General features: G+C 36.1%; 1 protein-coding gene across 16 annotated transcripts in view; it reads right to left on the reverse strand.

Moving 5' to 3' along the window:
• The window catches only part of DYRK1A (dual specificity tyrosine phosphorylation regulated kinase 1A), a 150,065-nt gene that overhangs the window by 72,226 nt on the left and 55,848 nt on the right, over nucleotides 1-21,991 (reverse strand). For 2 of the 16 annotated variants that reach the window (XM_063639281.1, XM_063639277.1), the window contains exons 3-5: nucleotides 21,609-21,701; nucleotides 13,965-15,148; nucleotides 12,453-12,589 (exon numbers count right to left, since the gene is read on the reverse strand). The exons of 7 other annotated variants lie outside the window; for them this stretch is intronic. The gene's annotated coding sequence lies outside the window, so the exon portion shown is untranslated. Of the gene's footprint in view, nucleotides 1-12,452; nucleotides 12,590-13,964; nucleotides 15,149-15,799; nucleotides 15,902-21,608; nucleotides 21,702-21,991 lie in introns of all 16 variants that reach the window. 7 more of the 16 variants (XM_063639278.1, XM_063639279.1, XM_063639284.1 and 4 more) reach the window with 7 other exon arrangements.

Genomic DNA, 21,991 nt, shown 5'->3' on the forward strand with positions numbered 1-21,991 from the left:
GGCTTGGTAGTGCATGCCTGTAGGTCCCAGCTACTCAGAAGCCTGAGGCAGGAGAAGATTCCTTGAGCCCTGGAGTATGAGGCCACAGTGAGCTATAAAAGCACCACTGCATTCCAGGCTGGGTGACAGAGCGAGACCCTGTCTCAAAACAAAAAACAGAAACAGGTACTATAACTGTACTCCATGTATTCAAATATTTAAGGGATGTCATGGAAAATATTTTTTAAGACACCCAAACTGAACTTCTAGAAATGAAAACTATAGTTCAGGCATGGTGGCTCACACCTATAATCCCAGCACTCTGGGAGGCTGAGACACGAATATCACTTGAGGCCAGGAGTTCAAATCCAGCCCGTCATAGCAAACAGAGACACAGGAAGACCCTGTCTCTATTTTTAAAAAAGAAGGAACAGGAGGAGATGATGAAATAGAAACGGAAATAAAAACTACAATGTGAATGATAACACAAAGGGTAAAACTAATAAAAGGTTAGATAGTACAGAAAAAAGGACTAGTGACCTTGAAGACACAGCAATAAAAACTACCTCAGAATTCCAAATGACTACTCAACAACTGAAATTGGATGTCAAAACAGAAGAGATTTTAAAAAGTTAACAGACATTCACTGAGTTCTGGGACAATCTCAAGCACCCTAATAATATACATGTAACTAAAGTTCCTGACAGAGAGGAGAACCCAAAAAAAATTTGAAAAACTAATGGTCAAAAAACCTTCCAAATCTGATAAAAACTACAAACCCATAGATCTAAAAGTTCAACAAACCCCAAGCATAGGAAACACAAAGAAACACCAAACCAAGGTACATAATTATCAAACTGCTAAAAACCAATGATAAACAGAAAATCTTTAAAATGGCCAGAAAAAGAGACATATTATATACAAATGAATAAAGAAGATTTTCTGCAAGAAACAATGCAAGAGAGTAGATGGTACAGCAACATTTTTAAATTACTAAAAAGTGTCATTTAGAGTTCCATACCCACCGAAAATATCTGTCAAAAAAAAAAGCAAAATAAAGGCATTTTCAGATACATAAAAGGTGAAAGAATACATCATTAGTAAATATGCACTATAAAAAATGTTAATAGAAGTACTCAACATGAAGGAAAACGAAACTAGATGGAAATATGGGCCTATACAAAGGAATGAAGACCAGAAAAGATAACTACATGGATAAGAGTACAGGAATTCTTGTTTAAATCTCATTTGAGTGTTTAAACAATAATAGTAATGTAGTGTAAGGTTAATAACATATGCACAAACAAAATCTATTTTAAAGGCAGTAAAAAGGACAGTAGTAGAGAAATAAAAGAATACTATGGTATGGTCAATACACTATACGTGAAGTGATCTAATATCCTTTGAAAGTAGACTGTGATAAAGAGAAACCACTAAATTTAAAAAACAAAGTTAAAATGAATAAACCAATAAAAGGAAGAAAATCAAATCACTTAAAAATTTCAATCAATCCAAAGGCAGAATTAAAGAGGGTAGGAGAAAAAGAGGAAAGGAGGAAAAACAGATGAAACAAATAGGAAATAAATAGCAGGATGACAGATTTAAACCAAAACATACCAATAATCACATTAAACGCAAATGATCTAAATACCTCAAATGAGAAGCAGAGATTTCAGACCAGGAACAACAACAAGAAAAGCAAGATCAACTATCTGCTGTCCGTAAGAAATAAACTTCTAACACAAAGACATTAATAGATTAAAAGTAAACATTTGGGAAAAGATCATGCTACCAAAATTAAGACAGAATAGCTATATTATCAAAGAAAGTATGCTGCAGTCTGAAGAATATCACAAGAGATGAAAGTCATTTTCTAATGATAAAAGTGTCAAATCATCAGGGGAACATACTAATCCTGAACATCTATGAACCTATTAACAGAGCTTTAAAACACATAGACCAAAAAGATGATAAAACTACAATGATAGACACAATTATATTAAGAGATTTCAATATCCTTCTCTCAATATTTGATAGAACAAGTGGACAGAAAATCAGTAACGATATACAAGATCTGATCAACATTATCGAGCAACTTGACCTAATTAACATTCAGAGAATATTCTACCAAAGAACAGCAGAATATACATTCTTTTCTAGGGACAAAGCACCTTTAACCAAGATAGACAACATTATGGGGTACAAAACAAACCCTAATAAATTAAAGGAAATCGAGTTATTCAAAATACGTTCTCTGGTGACAAACTAAATCAGAATAAAGTAACAGAACTATATAAGTAAAACAAAATAGTCCTAAATAACCACAACTCAAGGAAGAAATCAAGGAAGAAACCATAATTCAAAACAAAATAGTCCTAAATAACCACAACTTAAGGAAGAAATCAAACAGCAAATTATAAAGCATTCTGAAAAGAATGAAAATAAAATATATCAAAATTTTTGATATAGCTAAGGCAATAGTTAGGGAGAATATTATAGGCGTTAATCATCTCTATTAGAAAGGAAAAGAGTTCTTAAATCAATGGCTTCTGCTTTTTACCTTAATACACTAGAAAAAGAGCAAATAAAGCTGGGCGCAGTGGCTCACGCCTGCAATCCCAATATTTTGGAAGGCTGAAGCAGGTGGATCACTTGAGGTCAGGAGTTTGAGACCAGCCTGATCAACATGGTGAAACCTTGTCTCTACTAAAATTACAAAAAATTAGCCAGACGTAGTGGCACACAACTGTAGTCCCAGCTACTCAGGAGGCTGAGGCAGGAGAATCGCTTGAACCCAGGGAGCGGAGGTTGCAGTGAACCGAGATCACACCACTGCACTCCAGCCTGGGCAACAGAGTGAAACTCCATCTCAAAAAAAAAAAAAAGCTAATGAAATCAAAGTCAACGAAATAACAAAAATAAGGATCCAGAGTAGAAATCAACAAAACAGAAAAAGAGAGATCAATAAAACCCCAATATCTTTCATGAACATAAGATATAAAAATTCTAAACAAAACTGTAACTATTTGAATCAATCAAAATAAAGACCATCATAACAAAGTGACCTTTATTTCAGCAAATGCTGTTATCAGTTTAACATTAAGAAATCAATCAGTACAATTCATCAAATTAACTAAAAAATAAAAACCATGTGGTAATCTCAGGAGATGCAGAAAAAACATTTGACAAATCCAACATCCATACTTGACCTAAAACAAACTTTCATTAAACTAGAAATAGAAGGCATCTTTCCCAATCTGATAAAGCAGCGGTCCCCCAAACTTTTTGGCACCAGGGACTGGTTTCGTGGAGGACAGTTTTTCCATGGGGGGAGATATGGTTTCAGACTGAAAAACTGTTCTACCTCAGATCATCAGGCATTAGACTCTCTTAAGAAGCACGCAACCTGGATCCCCTGCATGTGCATGTCTATGCGAGTCTAATGCCTCAGGTGATGTGATAAGAGGCGGAGCTCAGGTGGTAGTGCTCAGCACCTCCTGCTGTGCGGCCCAGTTCCTAACAGGCCGCAGACAGTACCGGGGGTTTGGGGACCCTTGTGATGAAGGACACTGACAAAAAACTCTACAGCTAACATACTGTTTGTTCCTCTAACATAAAGAACAAAACAGAATGTCCTCTTTCACTACTTCTATTCAACATTGTAGTCTATGTTCCATATATATTTCATATTCCATAGAGGTTGGAGCCAACATAGTACGGCAAGAAAAAGAAATACATACAAGGTAACCAAACTGGAAAGCAGCAAAATTGTCTCTCGTCATAGGCAATGTGATTATCTAGATAGAAAATGTAATGGAACCTAACCAAAAAGCTGCATTAATAAGTGATTTTAGCAAGGTTGCAGAATACAAGGATATATTTAAATCAACTGTATTTCTATGTGCTAGTACTGTAACTATACATCAGAAACTGAAATTTAAAAGCCACTTAGAATAGTGACAAAAATATGAAATACTTAGGCATAAACCTGACAAAATACGTGAAAAAACTGCATACTGAAAATTAGAAAAATGAGAAAAAGGGCTAAATAGACATATGTACACGGGTCCAAAGAATCAATATTGTTAAAGTATCAATTCTTCTGAAATTATCTATATATTCAACACAACCCAATCAACACCCTAGCAGACTTTTTTGAAGAAATTAGCAAACTGATTTGAAAATTCATATGAAAATGCAAAAGACCTAGAGCAGTTATAAAAACTTTGAATAAGAGGAAAGTTGTAGAATTAAAACTACCTGATTGCATTACTTATTATTAAGGCCACAGTAGGTCAACATAATATGGTATTGGTATCAAGACAGACAAATAGATTAATGGAACAGAATGGAAAGTCCACAAACAGACCCACGCATATACGGAAGACTGATTTTTAACAAAGGTGCAAAGGCAATTCAGTGGAGAAAGGACAGTCCTTTTGAAAAATGGTTCTACAATAAATGAATATCCATTTGCAAAAAAAAGGCAATCTTTGATCTATACTTTGCAGCACACTATTAACAAATATTAACTCCAAATGGACCATAGACTTAAATATAAAACCTAAAACTGTAAAATCTAGTGGGGAAAAAAAAAAAAAAACAACAAACATAGGCAAAAACGTTTTTGATCGTGGGACAATTATGCAAAAACTTTCCAAAAGCAGCTTTCATAAAAGAACAAATGGATAAATTAGGCCTCATAAAAATTTAAAACATCAGATCTTCAAGACACTTTTAAGAGACTAAAAAGACAAGCCATGGACTAGGAGAAAAGCTTAGTAAATCATGTATTTGATAAAGGATTTGTATCAAACGTATAAGGAACTCTAAAAGTTCAATAACCGAAAAAAGAATGACAAAAGATTTGAACAAACACTTCACCAAACATGACATACAGGGGGCAAAAAAGTACATACAAAGATGCTCAACAACATTAATTACAGGGAAGCACAATGAGATATCACTACCCAAGTACTAGAATGGCTAAAATTAAAAAGGCTGACCACCAAATATGGCAAAATGTGAAGCAACTGAAACTCTCCTGAACTGCTGGTGAAAATGTAAAATGTTACAACTACCTTGTAAAACCATTTAGCACTTTCTTTAAAAGTTAGGCATATACCCACCACATGATTGAGTCACTCCAATGTTAGGAAATAAAGAGAAATAAAAACATATGTCCATACAAAAAGTTGTACAAAAATATTCATAGCATCTTTATTTGTAATAGACAAAAACTAGAAACAACCCAAATGTCCTTCAACAGGTAAGTGGATAAACCAAAGTATATATACACAATGAAATACTACTCAGCAATCAAAACAGTGAACTACTGATAGGTATCACAACACAGATGACTCTCAAAAGAACTAAAACCAGGCAAAAAGAACATATATAATCCTGTTTATATAAAATTCTGGAAAAAGTGAAGTAATAAATCTTCATTATCTGACTCGTGGTAAAAGTTTCCCAAGTAATACTTGTCAAAATCCATCAAATTGTATACTTTCAATTATGTGAAGTTTACTGTATGCCAATTATAACACAATAAAGCTGTTTTAAAAACTTTTAACCCATTCAAAACCTGACTCTAAGTACAATCAATCCCTTCCCTCCACTCCACAAAAAAATCTGCTTCTCCTACAACATATCCCATTTTAGATGATGGCAACTCAAAAACCCCTTGGAATTACTCAATACCACATTTTCACATTTTAAAAATCAAAGAAATGTCTATTTTGAAACTTGCAAACATTCATGGAGGGCATGTGTTTTTAAAAAATACATTGTGAACCACTGCTGTAAAAAATTCAAAAATCCCCCACTTTTTACAAGAAAAACTTCAAAGTCTATATTATCCGCCAGTTAGGGCCCTCAACAACATAGTCTCCTCTACCATCTCCTTAGTAAATGCAATTTTCGAACAGGCCCCCATCTTCAACTGGGACAGCATCTTCCACACCCTGTAGCCTTCAAACATCACCTGTTAAAATACTGCCCATTCCTCAAGACCATATGAAATACCATTTTCACCAAGAATCTTTTCCTAGTCCCAATCCAAAAATTGCTCCCTCTTCTGAATTTCCACCTCTCTTACAGCATGGATACTCGATATTCCACCATGTCATACAGTTATGTAAAGACATATCCACCTCTGTTAAATTATAAATTCTGAATCTAGGTCCCCTCTGACTCTGATTGAATAAAGCATTTCTGTAAATTTATTTTAGAATACATGTTCAGTATATAAGCCTGGGAACATGTGATTAAGAATCAAATGTTATGGTTTAATGTTGGTTTTCATTCTTTACTAGTCTGTAAGATTGTCCAGTTAGCTTGTCTACTTTTACTATGCTCTTAAATAAAGGCCAGAACAATTAAAGGGATATACTTTATAGAAAATTTAATACAAACATCTAAATTCACATGGATTATTTTTGGCATCCATGTTTCAATGCTTTAGGGCCAATAGGAGGGACAAAAGAAGGCAAAAGAGCCCTATGCTTTAACCATCAGACACAAAAAGTGAAGAGCCCTGCTTCCAACAAAACCAAGTGACAAAAAGCCAAAAATGATGCTAGCTGGAACAGTAAAACACCAGGTCTTATTTCAAGGGAATGACACAAGCCTGCCTGGAAGCTGGGGCACTGATACACCTAAGGCCCCGGAGTCCTTGATCACTGTGACCACTTACATTTGACAACTGAATACCAGAAACATTACTTTTGCTCATCTATTCCTCACCCTAAAATGTTCTTTCTTCTTATTACTCTCTAGCTGTTTGAATCCTAAGTGATATTCAAAACCTTAACACAAATTCTATGGGCTTCCTCTTTAACCCTTTCCCAGACTCTCAATCCATTTCCCATGTCCCTATCATAAAAAGGCCTAGAGAATTTTTTTCCCCTATACCCTTCCAGATAAATCCTTACAGCACTTTTCCATATGGTCATCTTGCATTTTTAATCTAACGTCACATGTATTTATTCTTCACCTCATGTTCCTTGAACAAAGAACTGATTTTTTTTTTCCTACAGAACCTACCACCTGACAGTACCAATAAAGACTTCACATAAACCAACTATAACGGTACAAGCAACAGTTAAAACATCTGACTTCAATTAGAAAAGTAATAATAGCGGGAGGTAGTGAATAACAACCTGATCTTCAAATTCAACAGAAGAAGAACAAGAACAGGGAATTCAAGTTTATGCTCTTATTTGCTAGACTACACAGGCAGCACAAGATAAATTCTGCCCAAAAGCTTGCAATATTTTATTAAACACAAACATGTATCTTTATAAAAGGTCAAAGAAAAATCAAGCATGCTACTTACTACAAGGGTACTATTTCTGATCTGAAAAAAATGATCAATTTCACAGTTTTAGGAAACCTGTGCATAGTGCTGCTACCTGAGTTATACTTTAAGAGACAAAGCTAAAGTATTTTCCTTTTGTGTTATAAAGTATTTAATTAAAGATTTCATACAACGTAACTTCTAAAATGTAATACACATATTTTGGTTACAGTTATTTAACAGAGCAATTAAAGCCTTATTTCCACTTCTGTTCTAAAATCCGCCTGCCCGCAGTGAGTGGGAACTGCTGCAGATCATTAAACGCTCATTTATCAATGTCTCTCACCAGGCAACACAATGCAGCAGAACAGCACACAGAAACCATCCCTGAACCCCAGCAACAGCAGCTAATTAGCATAGCCTACCACTAAACCGACACCATATGATTGGAACTGTTAGTCAGGATGCTAGCCAATCAAACTAGGTTATGCAAATAGCCCATTTTAGTTGCCAGGGCAAAGCTACTTCCAATTGTCCAATAGGAAAACAAGCAATAAACAAGAAATGAAATTGAGCTTTGTCACATTTTCAACTTGCTGTTAACACTTTCAGGTTTAGAACAAAATTAACAGCAACTATAAAGGACTAGAAACATATTCTACTTTAGTCCAAAGGCGATCCCATGGAATAACATGCAGAACACAAATTAGTGCATTTGTTGTAATTTTAACTTTTTACTATATAGACATAGGAGTTTTTCTAACAGATGCTGCCATCAACATCTCAACTTTTTTCCCCACCTACTCAAAAGCATTATGTAAATGTCTTTCTATACATTAAAATAGATTCTCAAACATTACATTTTAGAGAAATCACACAAAGCATTTTTATTCTATAATGGAAAGACTCAAGAGGTGGGCATTAACAGAAAGCGTGGCTCACTGAAGTCTCAAGCATTCCCAGGTGGAGGAAAACGAACATTTGGTTTATTACGACACTTTAATATAAAGCTTCAAAAATAATTTTAAAATAAAACCCAATTAAGTATTAACCTATAGAGCTTAAAATATGAAGACTAAGACCAAGTAAATAATACTCATATCTGGGAACCAAGTTCAGTTAAGATGTAACTGTAAATAAAACACATTACATTCATATGCAAAATGTCTAATAATGAATAAAACATTAAAAACTTCAACTGTGTCAGTACATACTAACAGCTACAAAGATAGTTTTAAAGAACATCAGTGTTCTGACAATTCTGAGTGGTTGAGAGTTTCTTTAATCTCACATATTCAGAGAAATGCTTTGAAACATGTCAAGGAGACACAGTTCCCATTTGTGCCTTATAAAAGATACAATTTTATTTTAAAATAGATCAACTTGTCCCACCTAGCCTAGTAATTATCTCCTCCTAAATAGAGTACAGATTCATTCCACATCATGAAAAAGTTCGTGATTTTTAAATATTTTTCCAGAGTGCCTATAAACGTCTCCAGAAAGACGTCTAGCATTTGTAAAGTATATTTCATTAAGACAGAGTAGATTTCAAGCATCAGAATCCAAGAGAAGAGCATGCTGGTCCTATCCCTAACACTACGATTTCTCTTCTCCTAAAGCCACTTCTCCACTATCTCTAAGCACCCATCACCCACATCTGTCCCTTAATTTCTTCCCATGTTCTCTCTACTCAGGAATTCTGGAACCCGTTAAAGTCCAATGAAACCAAGACTGGAAAAGTCAGGTTCTAAAAGTCAGAAAAAGGATCAATAACTCTAAAGCTATAAGGAAACTTAAAAATAATCTAATATTAACCCTCCATCCTATAAACAAAGAAACTATATTTTTAGAAACATAATGCATAAGATCCCACAGATAAAAAGCAAAGCTCTCGCAGTATCCATGAATAATCAATATTTTAGTCACACATCAATGTCTCTTGGTTTCTTGTCCATATGAAAATTTATTTAAATGTAAGCTTTCATGAGATTAGCTCAGGATCATTCACCATACTATCATCTACACACTACGAGCCAAGGCTTAAGACAGGTTTGAAAATCACTCTCTAACCCAAAGTATTTAATCCATTCCCTGAAAGACTCAATCTCAGCCCTTTAAACTCCTGACAACTTTTGGTACGTTTTTGAACTACTTGGAACCTGTACTAGCCTCCTTTAATTCCGAAGGATAAAGGTAAGAGAGAAATAAAAGGGAAAGATTTTAAAACCAATTTCATTCATACTCTTACCCATGAATCTTTAATATTTTGGTTTGTTCTCCCAGGTTCTTATTCCCTCCATATTGATAAAGCAATCCTAACTCAGCCTGGGCATTTTCCATGTCAAGAGGGACTGTTTCCTGGTCCACCTCTTAAACATTTTCCGTATCACAAAACTTTCCCCTTCTTGAAAGGGACAAATATTAAAAACTTGGCACTCCTACTTTCCTTTGGGGAGTAGAGACATAAGGAAACATCATCTGCCTAGTGACAGATGCTCTGGGATAATCCTCAATTTAAATGTTTAGCTTAGCATCAATTCTTTTTAAAGTTACTTAAATTATGGAGTTTAGGAAAGTACCAAAAAGTACTACTTTTAGAATCAGAAATTAAACATTAAACATGTTTTAAAATAGTTAACTTACTAAAATCTTCATTACATAAATATATATATATATATTTAGAATCCTAGTAAAGAAAGTAAGTTTTCTAAGTATACAATTAATCATTAACTTTTTTTTTTTTTAGATGGAGTTTTGCTCTTTTGCCCAGGCTGGAGTGCAATGGCGTGATCTCGGCTCACCACAGCTTCCGCCTCCTGGGTTCAAGCTGTTCTCCTACCTCAGCCTCCCGAGTAGCTGGGATTACAAGCTTGCACCACCACACCAGACTAAAACATACAATATGCTGATTACATTTTCTCCCCTATAAGAAATATATTTAGAATAACTGTTAACTTTTTTTTATCTGCAGTTAATGATGCTTGAGACACAGAAACAGCCTCTATCCTCTCAATGTGTAATAGCTATGATTATGCCCAGTAATGTATTAGCCAAGATCATCTCAAATGACAAATCATACCATACTAACAATTTTATATTTTAGGTAGAAATAGAACGCAGCTTTATAGTTTTGAAAAACATCAAGTGGATAAAATTTTTTTTTCAATTTGAAGCCATCTTACTTGGAAAAATACTCAAAAGTCTGGCATGACTACCTTGGTCAAGTTTTTAATACCTCATTCTCTAAAGAGGCTGCCACCATAGTTTTGCTGGACATCTTTCATAAAAACGTTAAGAAGATATTTCTATTCTCTAACCTAAGGGCGATCCTGCTTCTTTTTTGTCCCCTACTTCTCATTAAGACTGTTTATAAAGCTAGAAGGTAAACTGGTATTTAAATCTGGATTATAGACACAAATTTTTAAATATTGGACTACTCTTTACTCTTCTGAATCAACTAACTCACATATGGAGAACAGTGCCATCCTCTTCCTCCCTCCCTTCCCAAAACAGCCTCCTAGATCATTATGAAAATTCAGTATATGACAGTATATTGTCATATACTAAATATACTTTTGCTCCCTCATTTAGATATCATGAAAATATAAAAGTTGACTTGTTAAGATTTTATTCAGCTAAAAGTTGTAATAGATAGTACATTGTCAAAACAAAAAGATTCTTGCAAATTAACTTTAGGGTTTAAAAACTGGTTTTTGTACTGTACTTATCAAGACAACAAAATAGTACAGTAAGCGTCATCTTAAGCAACTTCATCTACACAAACTACATAAACTATTTTTGTATCAATTTCTATGTCATATGAAAACAAGCAGACTTAAGTTTAGGGGGTATAGTTGGTCTAACTTTTTAAAAAAATGAACATTACGAAAACTTCCCTTTCAAGAACCTTGGTGGGAAGCACCTGCAAGGGATAGCTAGTCATCCTCAAAGCAGCTGAAGCCCAGGTGACAAGGAAAGGCCCTGTGCCTGCTCACAGGAGATAATGGGTAAAACATGTGGAACAAGGTCAAGGAAAGAAGAAACGGTGCTTCCAAACACCCAGTCGAAACCCAAAGTCACAAAGGCAGGGAGTGAAGTACAGGTGCTGACTTTCAATAGAGCCTCATCTCCAATGGGCAACTTCGTAGCTCACTAAAGCTAGGCATTGCAGGAAATGTTTACAAAGGCCAGGAAGGCCACCCAGCTCTTAAAGCATACTACCAGAATTCATTGGTAAAAAGAGAACCAAGGATAGCTACAATTCAAGTGTGACTGAAAACAATCCTTTAAAACTAACAGCAAGCCAAGGAGCCAACAGCCACCCTAGCAGCTCAAGTTTTCCCAAGCTGGGAAGGAGGGTGCTTCTAACAAGAAAATCTAGAACACTAGATAGAGTAAACATATTGTTCTTATCCTCTATATTCCTCTATATCATCCACCGAAACAAGCAGTGAAAGATCACAAAATAAAGCATGGGATGGAGACATACCAGTGAATCAAAGATTTTGTCAGTTTTCTGCAAGAAAAGGCAACTGGGATCATACTAATAATTTAAGGAATGTCAAAAAGATCTAGAGCTGAAAGCTGGGACCAGGAACCAGAGCAGAAGCGGCAGATGCCATTCTGGGTGGTAAAGAAAAACTGGAGTAGAAAGAAGGGGAGAGATTGGCTTGATACCAAACAACTATCTGCCGCATGATCAGCCTCCGCCAGTGGCTCTAAAGAAATACCTACTCCAGTGAACCTACTGAGTCCCAGCCACTCAAACACAAGTGAACAGTCACCCCAAAGGTGAGGCCAAAGAAATGCCTGTGAGGATACCAAGCCATCTGCACCAGGACTAGACACGCCAAAACCACAAGTTCAAACTGCTTAATGAGGCCTCCTCAACCTGGCAAGCAGAGAAAGAGAATCTTCCTGCCAGGGCTCACACTCGCTAAATAAACTGGAGCCTGCCTGTCAGTCCACATGCCTCACCCACAAACACCAAGTCTGCAACTCAGTCCTCTCACTTAGGAGAGAGGCAAAATGATGACAGAGGACTCTGGCTCTTGAGTTGGGCAATAAGGGTTCCCAGGTATTTGTGCCGTGCATGGAACAAAGGTGAAAGTAAAAACTATCGTAGTGCAAGTTGAACACATATCATAGAATTAAATCATCTTTTAAAACGTACCAGACCTCAATCCAGTGGTAACATTTCTCCTATGACTGGAACGACCTTAGTGACATAGTATCACATCTCCCTCTCCATGAGTCTTAATACACTATGTTCTTCCAGTATAGTTTTCTGTTTTCAATATTCAGAAGATTCTAAGACAAAAATAAAGAATTCAATTAAGTGAAAGAAAGATGTGTAAGTGAATATACCTATATACAAGCTGGAAGTAACTGTCTGGTGGGTAACAGCTGTGAGGTAAAAAGAAATATAAAGGGCTCTAAAGCTCTCATTTCAAATCCTGAGAAATCAAGAGAAACTGTCTAAAACTGATGGCCAAGAACGAGGTTTAAATTACTTTTATAAAATTTTAATAATAATCAACTGAAAAACTTTAAAAGAGGATAGGGAGAAACTGGCTGGAAAAGAGGTAGCACTGAGAGCTATCTGGTTTCATTTTTCAATAGTTTTTTAAAATAGTAAAACACAGCTACAGACATATTAATGTATTAAAAGTCATGGAGGCAACCAACAGAAGAATTTTAAAATGGAAAATAGTAAAAGGGGTTACCCCTGTAAGTGGAAACGAGGAAAAGGAAAACTGACATTTCATTCTTTTACTACCAGAATGGATTAAATTTTATTAACATAAGCATGTAAATTGACTGATTAATGCTTAATATAAAAGAACAAGTCTGAATTTAACAATATCGGCTAAGCATGGTGATTGTTTTGGATATGTGTCTCCACACAAATCTCATGTCAAGTTGTAATTCTCCATGTTGGAGGAGAGGCCTCTTGAGATGTGATTGGATCACAGGGGCACACCTCCCCCTTTGCTGTTCTCACGATGGTGAGTTCATTGTCGCGAGATCTGGTTGTCTAGAAGTGTGTAGCACTCCCGCTTCTCTCTTTTCCTCCTCCTGGGGCTACGTAAGACATGCCTGCTTCCCCTTCATCCTCTACCATGACTCTAAGTTTCCTGAGGCCTCCCTAGCCATGCTTCATGTATAGCCTGTGGAACCGTGTACCAATTAAAACTCTTTTCTTCATAAATGACCCAGTCTTAGGTATTCCTTTATAGCAGTGCAAGAATAGACTAATACAAATGGCCTGAAGAATACTACTACCAGCAGTGGGAGAGGAAAGAGTTGGCTGTAACCAGTAGGTTACAAAAACAGCAAGCACTCAACAATGTTTTTTAAGCTTTGGGAACTTTATACAAAGCAGACCCAGATTTGTGTTAACAATATAAATATTTACATCTTGAGTATCTTTCCGAGTATCTGATTCCATGGAATATATTTTGTGGACGGTTTATAAAAATTAAAATGAACTTATTTGTGTTTCTCTCTAATGCATATCCATTAGCAATATGGATCTCTACACTTTTTTAAAAGACTAAAGTAAGGAATACAGAGGCCAAACTAAGAAGGCACTGTTAAGTAGCCTGGTATTCACCACCAGAGAAAAGAGGAGAAAGAGTGCTTAAAGAAAAGTAAAATCTTGGCCGGGCACGGTGGCTCATACCTGTAATCTCAGCACTTTGGGAGCCCAAGGCAGGAGGATAACCTGAGGTCAGGAATTCGAGAAAAGTAAAATCTTAAATTGCATCTTTTGAGGAGTTGATCTACACTATCCAAAAGTTAAGCAATGATAACTTTTTATATCAAGTTTTGTAGTTTTAGTTTTCCTATCAAAGAATCTTCTTACACTTAGCCAAAATTTATTCAAAACTTTTTAAACAATGACCAAATCTATAATTTTCTAAAAATACAAAAAACAAATCCCATCAAATTATTCCTAGAGTGAAATTATTTCATTTCACTTTGAATCTACAATTCAAATCATTATCAATAAATACATTCTTCACAACTCCTATTTGCTTGTTTAAGAACACATGTTCCTTTTAAAAGCAGTGATTACATCTAAAAAACTTTCCAGGCCAGGCACGGTGGCTCACGTTTGTCATCCCAGCACTTTGGGAGGCCAAGGCGGGCAGATCACGAGGTCAGGAGATGGAGACCACAGTGAAACCCCGTCTGTACGAAAAATACAAAAAAAAATTAGCCGGGCGTGGTGGCGGGCACCTGTAGTCCCAACTACTCGGAGAGGCTGAGGCAGGAGAATGGCGTGAACCCGGGAGGCGGAGCTTGCAGTGAGCCGAGATTGCGCCACTGCACTCCAGCCTGGGCGACAGAGCAAGGCTCCGTCTCGAAAAAATAAAAAAATAAAAAAAATTAAAAAAAAAAATAAAAAACCTTCCAGAAGAGCTAATACAGATAAGCTTACTATCCCTAATAAAAACCAAAGAGTAAATCATTTATGAAGCCCTGGGAATCCCTTTAAAAGGAGATACATATTACACTACATAAAAGGTCATCACCATCAACAGACTGCTGATGGGTTCATTCTCATTTGTTCAACACACAGATATGAGAATCTGTTATGTTTGAGGCATTACACTAATAAATAAAACTTAGTTCTCCCATACAAAAAGTTAAAGCTCTTGTATAAAATGACACCATGAACAAAAGGCAAACGCAAACTGGAAAATGTACCAGCAATAAGTAACAGTAAGTAACCCTAAAATCAAAAGCATGATCATTAAGAGGAGGGACTCACAGGCCTGGATTTGCTCCCCAGCTCCATCCCTTACTAGCTGTGTGACCTGGGGCAGGCTACTGAACCTCTGTCTGGGTCAATCACAGTACCTGTACCAGAGTTATCATTAGGAGTAAGTAAGTTAATACCTGTAAATAATTTAGAATAGTTATTGGCATCTAGCAAGGGTTCAATGAGAAACTTTGGTAAATTAAGACAAAAATTAAAACCCAAAAGAAGTATCAACAAAGAATGATAAAAGGAAACTCACAAAAAACATGAGTAACAAACCCCCCAAAAAACATACTCGGTCTAATATTCAAGCAAATGTAAATTTAAATATTGAGTTATGTTTTGTCTATTGAATTGGCAAACATTTTAAAAATACCTAGGATCCTAGGGTGTAGAAAAATTCTGATGTGTAGCTGGTAGAAGCATAAACTGTACTTTAAAAAGGTATTTGAAAATAACATATCAAAAGGCTTTAAAATGTACACATGCTTCACCTTAACAATTCCAACTTCTAGGAACTGAACCTAAGGCAATACACAAAAAAACAAACAAAAAAACGCCACAATAGTATCCACTTAAACATTGTTCATGAACTAATTGGCAAAAATGGGGAACCGTTAAACATTAACTAATTCGCAGAATACTAGTCATTTAAAACAGTACTATAGAAGAATACTGATGCTGGAGAATGTTTAAATTTTAAAAGCAGACTAAAACGTGAGTAAAGGTCAAGATGGTGACTGACTCACATCTGTAATCTCAGCACTTTGGGAGGTTAAGGTGGAAGAATCACTTGAGGCTGGTCTTCAGCAGTTCAAGACCAGCCTAGGGAACATAGCAAGACCACATCCCTACAGAAATAAAAACAAAGAAGTTAGCCAGGTGTGGCAGCACGTGCCTGTAGTCCTAGCTACTTGGGAGGCTGAGGCAGGAGGATAGCTTTAGCCCAGGACTTCAAGGCTGCAGTGAGCCATGCTTATGCCACATGGCATTCCAGCTTAGGCAACACAGCAAGACTATCTCTTAAAAAAAAACCTGCAAGCCGGGTGCGGTGGCTCACGCTTGTAATCCCAGCACTTTGGGAGGCCGAGGCGGGCGGATCACGAGGTCAGGAGATCAAGACCACGGTGAAACTCCGTCTCTACTAAAAATACAAAAAATTAGCTGGGCGTGGTGGTGGGCGCCTGTAGTCCCAGCTACTCGGAGAGGCTGAGGCAGGAGAATGGCGTGAACCCGGGAGGCGGAGCTTGCAGTGAGCCGAGATTGCGCCACTGCACTCCAGCCTGGGCGACACAGCGAGACTCCGTCTCAAAAAAACAAAAAAAAGAACCTGCAAAGCAAATTTCAACAAATTTTCTTGAGTTATATTGTTAGTATCTGCTAAGTTTCATTGCTTTAGTTCTTCTTCAGAGCCTCCTGTTATTTGTATGGTGAAACTTCTTTGCCTGTCTTTAATAACTGTCGCTTTCTCTGGAATGCTTCATTTTTCTTCATTTCTTCTTGGTTATTCATCTTTTTTTTTTTTTTTGAGAGGGAGTCTCGCTCTGTTGCCCAAGCTGGAGTGCAGTGGCACTATCTCAGCTCACTGCAAGCTCCGTTTCCCGGGTTCATGACATTCTCCTGCCTCAGCCTCCCAAGTAGCTAGGACTACAGGTGCCTGCTACCACGCCTGGCTAATTTTTTTTTGTATTTTTAGTAGAGACAGGGTTTCACCGTGTTAGCCAGGATGGTCTCGATCTCCTGACCTCGTGATCTGCCTGCCTCTGCCTCCCAAAGTGCTGAGATTACAGGCGTGAGCCACCGCGCCCGGCCGGTTATTCATCTTAAACAGTTTTTTGAGAAATTTTATATTGCGTTTTTCCACTCTGTTTAGGCTTCATTTTTTAAATTATCTTTTACTTCTCTTTCCTGGGTTTCACTACTTTTCTAATTTTTCCTTATTCAGATTTACATTGTGCTTTAGTATTTGTATCATTTTCTAAATTTCTCTGGGTTTATTCTGAAACAAGTTATAGTTTCATTTATTTTGTGGACATTTCTTTCTGGCATGCTTTCATTGTCTGCAGTAATAATATTCTGCTCCTTATGCTTTTCTCTTATAAAAACTGTGGGGATTTTGACTATGATCCCTGTCCACTGCTCGTTTTTATGTAAAATAAAAAACTTTGGAGAAACTGGAGTAGCTTTTCTGACTTCAGTAAGAGTTCTCTTCCGTTTTCATGAAGGATCCCAAAATATAGATTCATGAATAAGATCTCCTGTGCTTTTATCTTCTCCCACTTTCATCTGACATTTTTTCCTTTGCCCTCATTGTCTCCATCTTGTTTAATGTGGATTCTATTCCCGGAAGTGTCTCCTTGGTGTAGGGCTCTGACTGGGAATGCAGCTTCAACTGGTTTTGAGAGTTCATAGGGACCAAATGACTCTAACCCCCCTTCAGAACTTATTGTGTCCTCCAGGGAACTCAAAACAATCTCCAGTTCCAGCCGCTCTTCTCAAACATAATTTCCGCAAGTCTCTCACTGCAGTGAGTCTCCTCTGTTGGTTATCATGGGGTTCTCCTATTCTCAGGTCCATCAGACACCCTCATGCCTCCTTCTGCACAAATGCTGATACCACACAGGTTTTGTTACCAAACGTTCACTCTCACCTACTTACTTGTATGTGAGTCAGTGGGGATACTGTTCACCTAGTCTTGCAGATGCTAAATGTGACATTTTGGTTTTGCTGAGCTAGTTACTCTGTCTCTTCTAGAGGAAAATGGGAAAATTTTAAAACTATGTTCTGTTGTCGTCTTCCTAGAACACAGACATTCTTTCAAGGTACACTTTATAAGTACACCTAAAATCCAAAATCATGAATATAAACGTATTTGCTTTTACCTGGGTCTTAAATAGACACACTAAGGTAAAAAATTCAATTTTACACTGTGGCTTACTTCAGATTTCCCATCATTTTTTCTATAAATATCAAATGCTCTTTCATATGACACATACATAATGTAATCATTATTAATTGCTTCCACTCAGAAACATAAATAAAACTATGAAACATAAAAAGAAATGGAAAATAATAAGGAATTCTTAAAACCACTTGAAGAAATGTATTAAAGCAAGCATTAATATACTTATTTTTAGGCATTAAAAATGCCATTAGGATGGCAAAAATTATTCTTTTTGCATTTGCTGAGCACTTCCTGTGTCCCAGAAATCCTGCCAGACAGTCACCGGGCACACAAAGAGGATAAGCCTTAACCCCCTGACCTTCAGGAACTATCGGACTAGCTGGACATAAAACTGGTAAACAACATGTGCAAATGTCATAAAAGTATTAAACAAAAACCACTTGCTAGAAAGACAGACTCCAAACTATTAGGAAAAGGGGAGTGGCTGTCTCTTTTTACTTTATGCATTTCTAAAGCACTTATATTTCCTCCACCAAGTATACAATACTACTTTATTTGTTCCAAAATAAGAGATTCTTCTTTTTGTCTGTTGAAGATTTAACTATAATACTCAATGCTGAGAAAAATAAATTAAGAGACATTCTTGTAATGTACAGAGTGGTACACATTACCAAACAGCTTTCTGAAAAGTTATATCAAGAGCCTAAAAATTTTTCAAACATTATGACTCCTAGGAATCAATTATAAGAAAATAATTTTACAGCCAAATATTATGCACAGATATTAGTGCTTTAAAAAACAACTTAATGCCTAAAAATAAGAGATACCTAACTTAACTAGGAAATAAGCATACTGTAAAATAAATATCTAAAGTAATTATCTTCAAAAGCATTCTGAATACCCTGGATTTGCTCCAAGTTCAAAGCAACAGCAGATCACTATGGTTAGCTTTTGATGATGTAGGGCAACATTTATGATATGTTAGTCAATACAAGTATAAAATGGATCTTACCCAACCACATCATCCTGAATATTCAAAATGATCTCAATTAATTAAAAAATGGCATGAAAAAAACTGGAAGGGAATGTGCCACACTGTAGAGGACACTAAAACTTGAGATATGTTTCCTTATACTTATCTATACATATTTATACATTTCAGAATTCTTTCAGTGATTTTGTATTATCTAATAAACAAGAAGTAAAAACATGAGTGCAAAAGCAAATCCACTATCTTTTTAACTTACTAGAAAAATAAAATTATTGAATCAGTAAGAAAAAAATCAAACTGCTTGGGTTGAGACATGAACGAGAGCTAGAGAAGGAGACACAGACGAAGAAAAAGATCAGACACACATGACCACGAGAAGAACAATTCCAAGGGGAGGCAAACTGGCAACAGCTTCCTGAATATTACAATGTACATGCCCTTTCATTCTTCCAGTGTACCCCACATATGATGAGATTTTAAAAGTTGGGGTTTTGTAATTTACAGATCTGATTTCTAACTCTTGTATAATGAATACACCCCATTTGTGATCACTGAAAATACGAAAATTTTGTCCTACAAAATTCACATTTTAAAATGAGTTAAGAGAATCTAAAATTAAATCTCTGCCACAAATGGTTTTAAGTACTTAAATTCATATATATGAGTATATATATATATATATAGTGTATGCATAAGAATTATGACATAGACAATATGAACAAATCAGCACATTTAAAAATAAATTTCCATGTTTATTCATCCTCAAAAAGTGATAGCTCTGTATGCTCTGGAACTATTCCACGTTTAAAAGTGACTAGTATATCACTATTGTTTAAAAAATTTTAGTTGTTAAAGTTCATTTCAACAAAACAAAGAATGGCAGCCACTTCTATTTCCAACATGATTTTCCCAAATCATGGTCCACAGGATGTTATTAATAGGTATAAATCAAAATAAAAGGGAAGGGAGGTCCCTTAATCAAATAAACTGAAGAAATGCTGGTTTACACAGGTTTCTTTATATAAAAGTCTTTATGTTCATATACATGGTAATCTCTGAGGCAGTATTTTTCAAATCTAATCTCAGAAGTGATTCTACACCTTAAATAAACTGAATTTGGTTACTTGTGATTCAAAAGGGCAAAGAGTGGTTCCTAGGTTCCCCAAATGATGTTGTGTTAGGGTAGAATGGTGTCACTCATTACTAAGAGGACTGAATGGGGGAGGAGGAGGGAATATGCGGGAGAGGCATCCAGGAAGTAGTTACCTGAGTGTGGAGCTCAGAAGAATGGGATGCAGAGATTTTGGTAACCTCTGCATACAGGTAAAGCCATTACTGTCAATGTCATTACTCAGACAGTGCGCTCTACTTTCTCTCTGCATGCCTTGAATTCAATAGGTGAGTCTTAAAACTTTATCAAAAACCTCCACTGCCTCATTTATTTGTTATCCATAAGCTCAGGGATCCTTGTAGGCAGAGCACCTATAATAGTACCTGGTACAAAGCAAATGCTCAGCAAATAAATGTTTGTTAACAAATCATTTGTTCTTCCAAAAATCAAAAGAAAATGCAAATGTACCTCATTCGTGTTCTAACTGTATTTTAAAACATGCAGAAAGATTCTCAAATTAAAGTACAGGAACACCTATAGACACATAGAACTAAATACATCAAAGTCTGACTTTGGCCTAGTGTTCAGTAAAACTATTTTTTTTCTCTCCTCCCACCAGCTTTATTGAGTTATAACTGGAAAATAAAAATTGTATATATATTAAGGTGTACAACATGATGTTTTGATACACATCTACAAAATGAAATGATCACCACAATCAAGCCAATTAACATATTCATCACCTCACAAAGTTACTCTGAAAACCTACTCTTAAGTGTTCACTTCTGAAAGGCCCATCAGCCAAGGCCTACTTCAGTGTCCTTTCCAGCATCCCTGAACCTGTGCCTCATCAAAGAAAAGGTGAGAGTAAGTTACCACATCTAACCAACATAACAAAGCCAGTACCATGAACAATGCCAGAGGGTAAAAACAAGGCCCGGAGAAAGCAGACCACTTGCTTTCAAATGTGAGTAAGCATTCTCTAGAAACAACTTTCGGTGAACATCTACTCATGAGTTTTAATGTGTTGAAATTCTGTCAGTCAAATAAATGTGTGCATAGTAATACAAGACCAAACTGCTACGTTAATTAATGATGATTCTGAAAGCTGTTAATTTTAGGTTCAAAAACAATTATTAACTTTCAAACTGTTAGAAAAGGAATACACCAACAGCTAACATATTTATTAGACAGCTAGATCTTCTTTCCTGAGTTTTTTCCCAAGCCAATAAATGCTGATAATTTTTAAAGAATACAAGGCTGAATAAGAGATTGGATTTTATCATAAATCTAATCTGTAGAATTTTCTTGTGTTCTAGCATTCATAAAATTAACTAGATAACTATAAACTGTATTTACTCATTAGTTATTTCATTCCATTGAGACCATAAGCCTTTCAAGAAAAAGAGCTATTTGGAAACCCTCCATGTCTTGTGAGGATAAATAGAAACTTTGCAACTCCAAAATTTCATGAGAGAAAATCTCCAAAATCAGTAATATTCATAGATATATCTATGAGATACCCCAAAAATACTTTGTTCCTCTACTGACCTCAGTCGAAAGTGAGCATCTACTTGGTATAGCCAATGTGCAGTATAGCGCCCAAGGAGCAATCCAGGAGCTGACAATGCTGAGAAATAGTTCCTGCACCAAAAGGTCAAACTTATAAAATCTGACAACAAAAAAATGTGCATAAAATTCTAAAAATGTTTCTGTAAATATGCCTATTTGTTTTTCTATGATGGTGATATTCAGCTTCAGCATCATGTTGCTTTTAACAATCAGTGAACAACTCAGCCAGAATGTGTACCTGGCATACCTCTAATATGTACAGGCAAACATACATGTGCAAGCCTGTGTGCATGCATGATAGATGCGTGACAGAGATGATTGCTCAATCACCTTTGACATAAACAAGAATTAACATCGGTCTT

This window comes from Symphalangus syndactylus, chromosome 5, assembly GCF_028878055.3.
Source record: "Symphalangus syndactylus isolate Jambi chromosome 5, NHGRI_mSymSyn1-v2.1_pri, whole genome shotgun sequence".
Taxonomy (NCBI): domain Eukaryota; kingdom Metazoa; phylum Chordata; class Mammalia; order Primates; family Hylobatidae; genus Symphalangus; species Symphalangus syndactylus.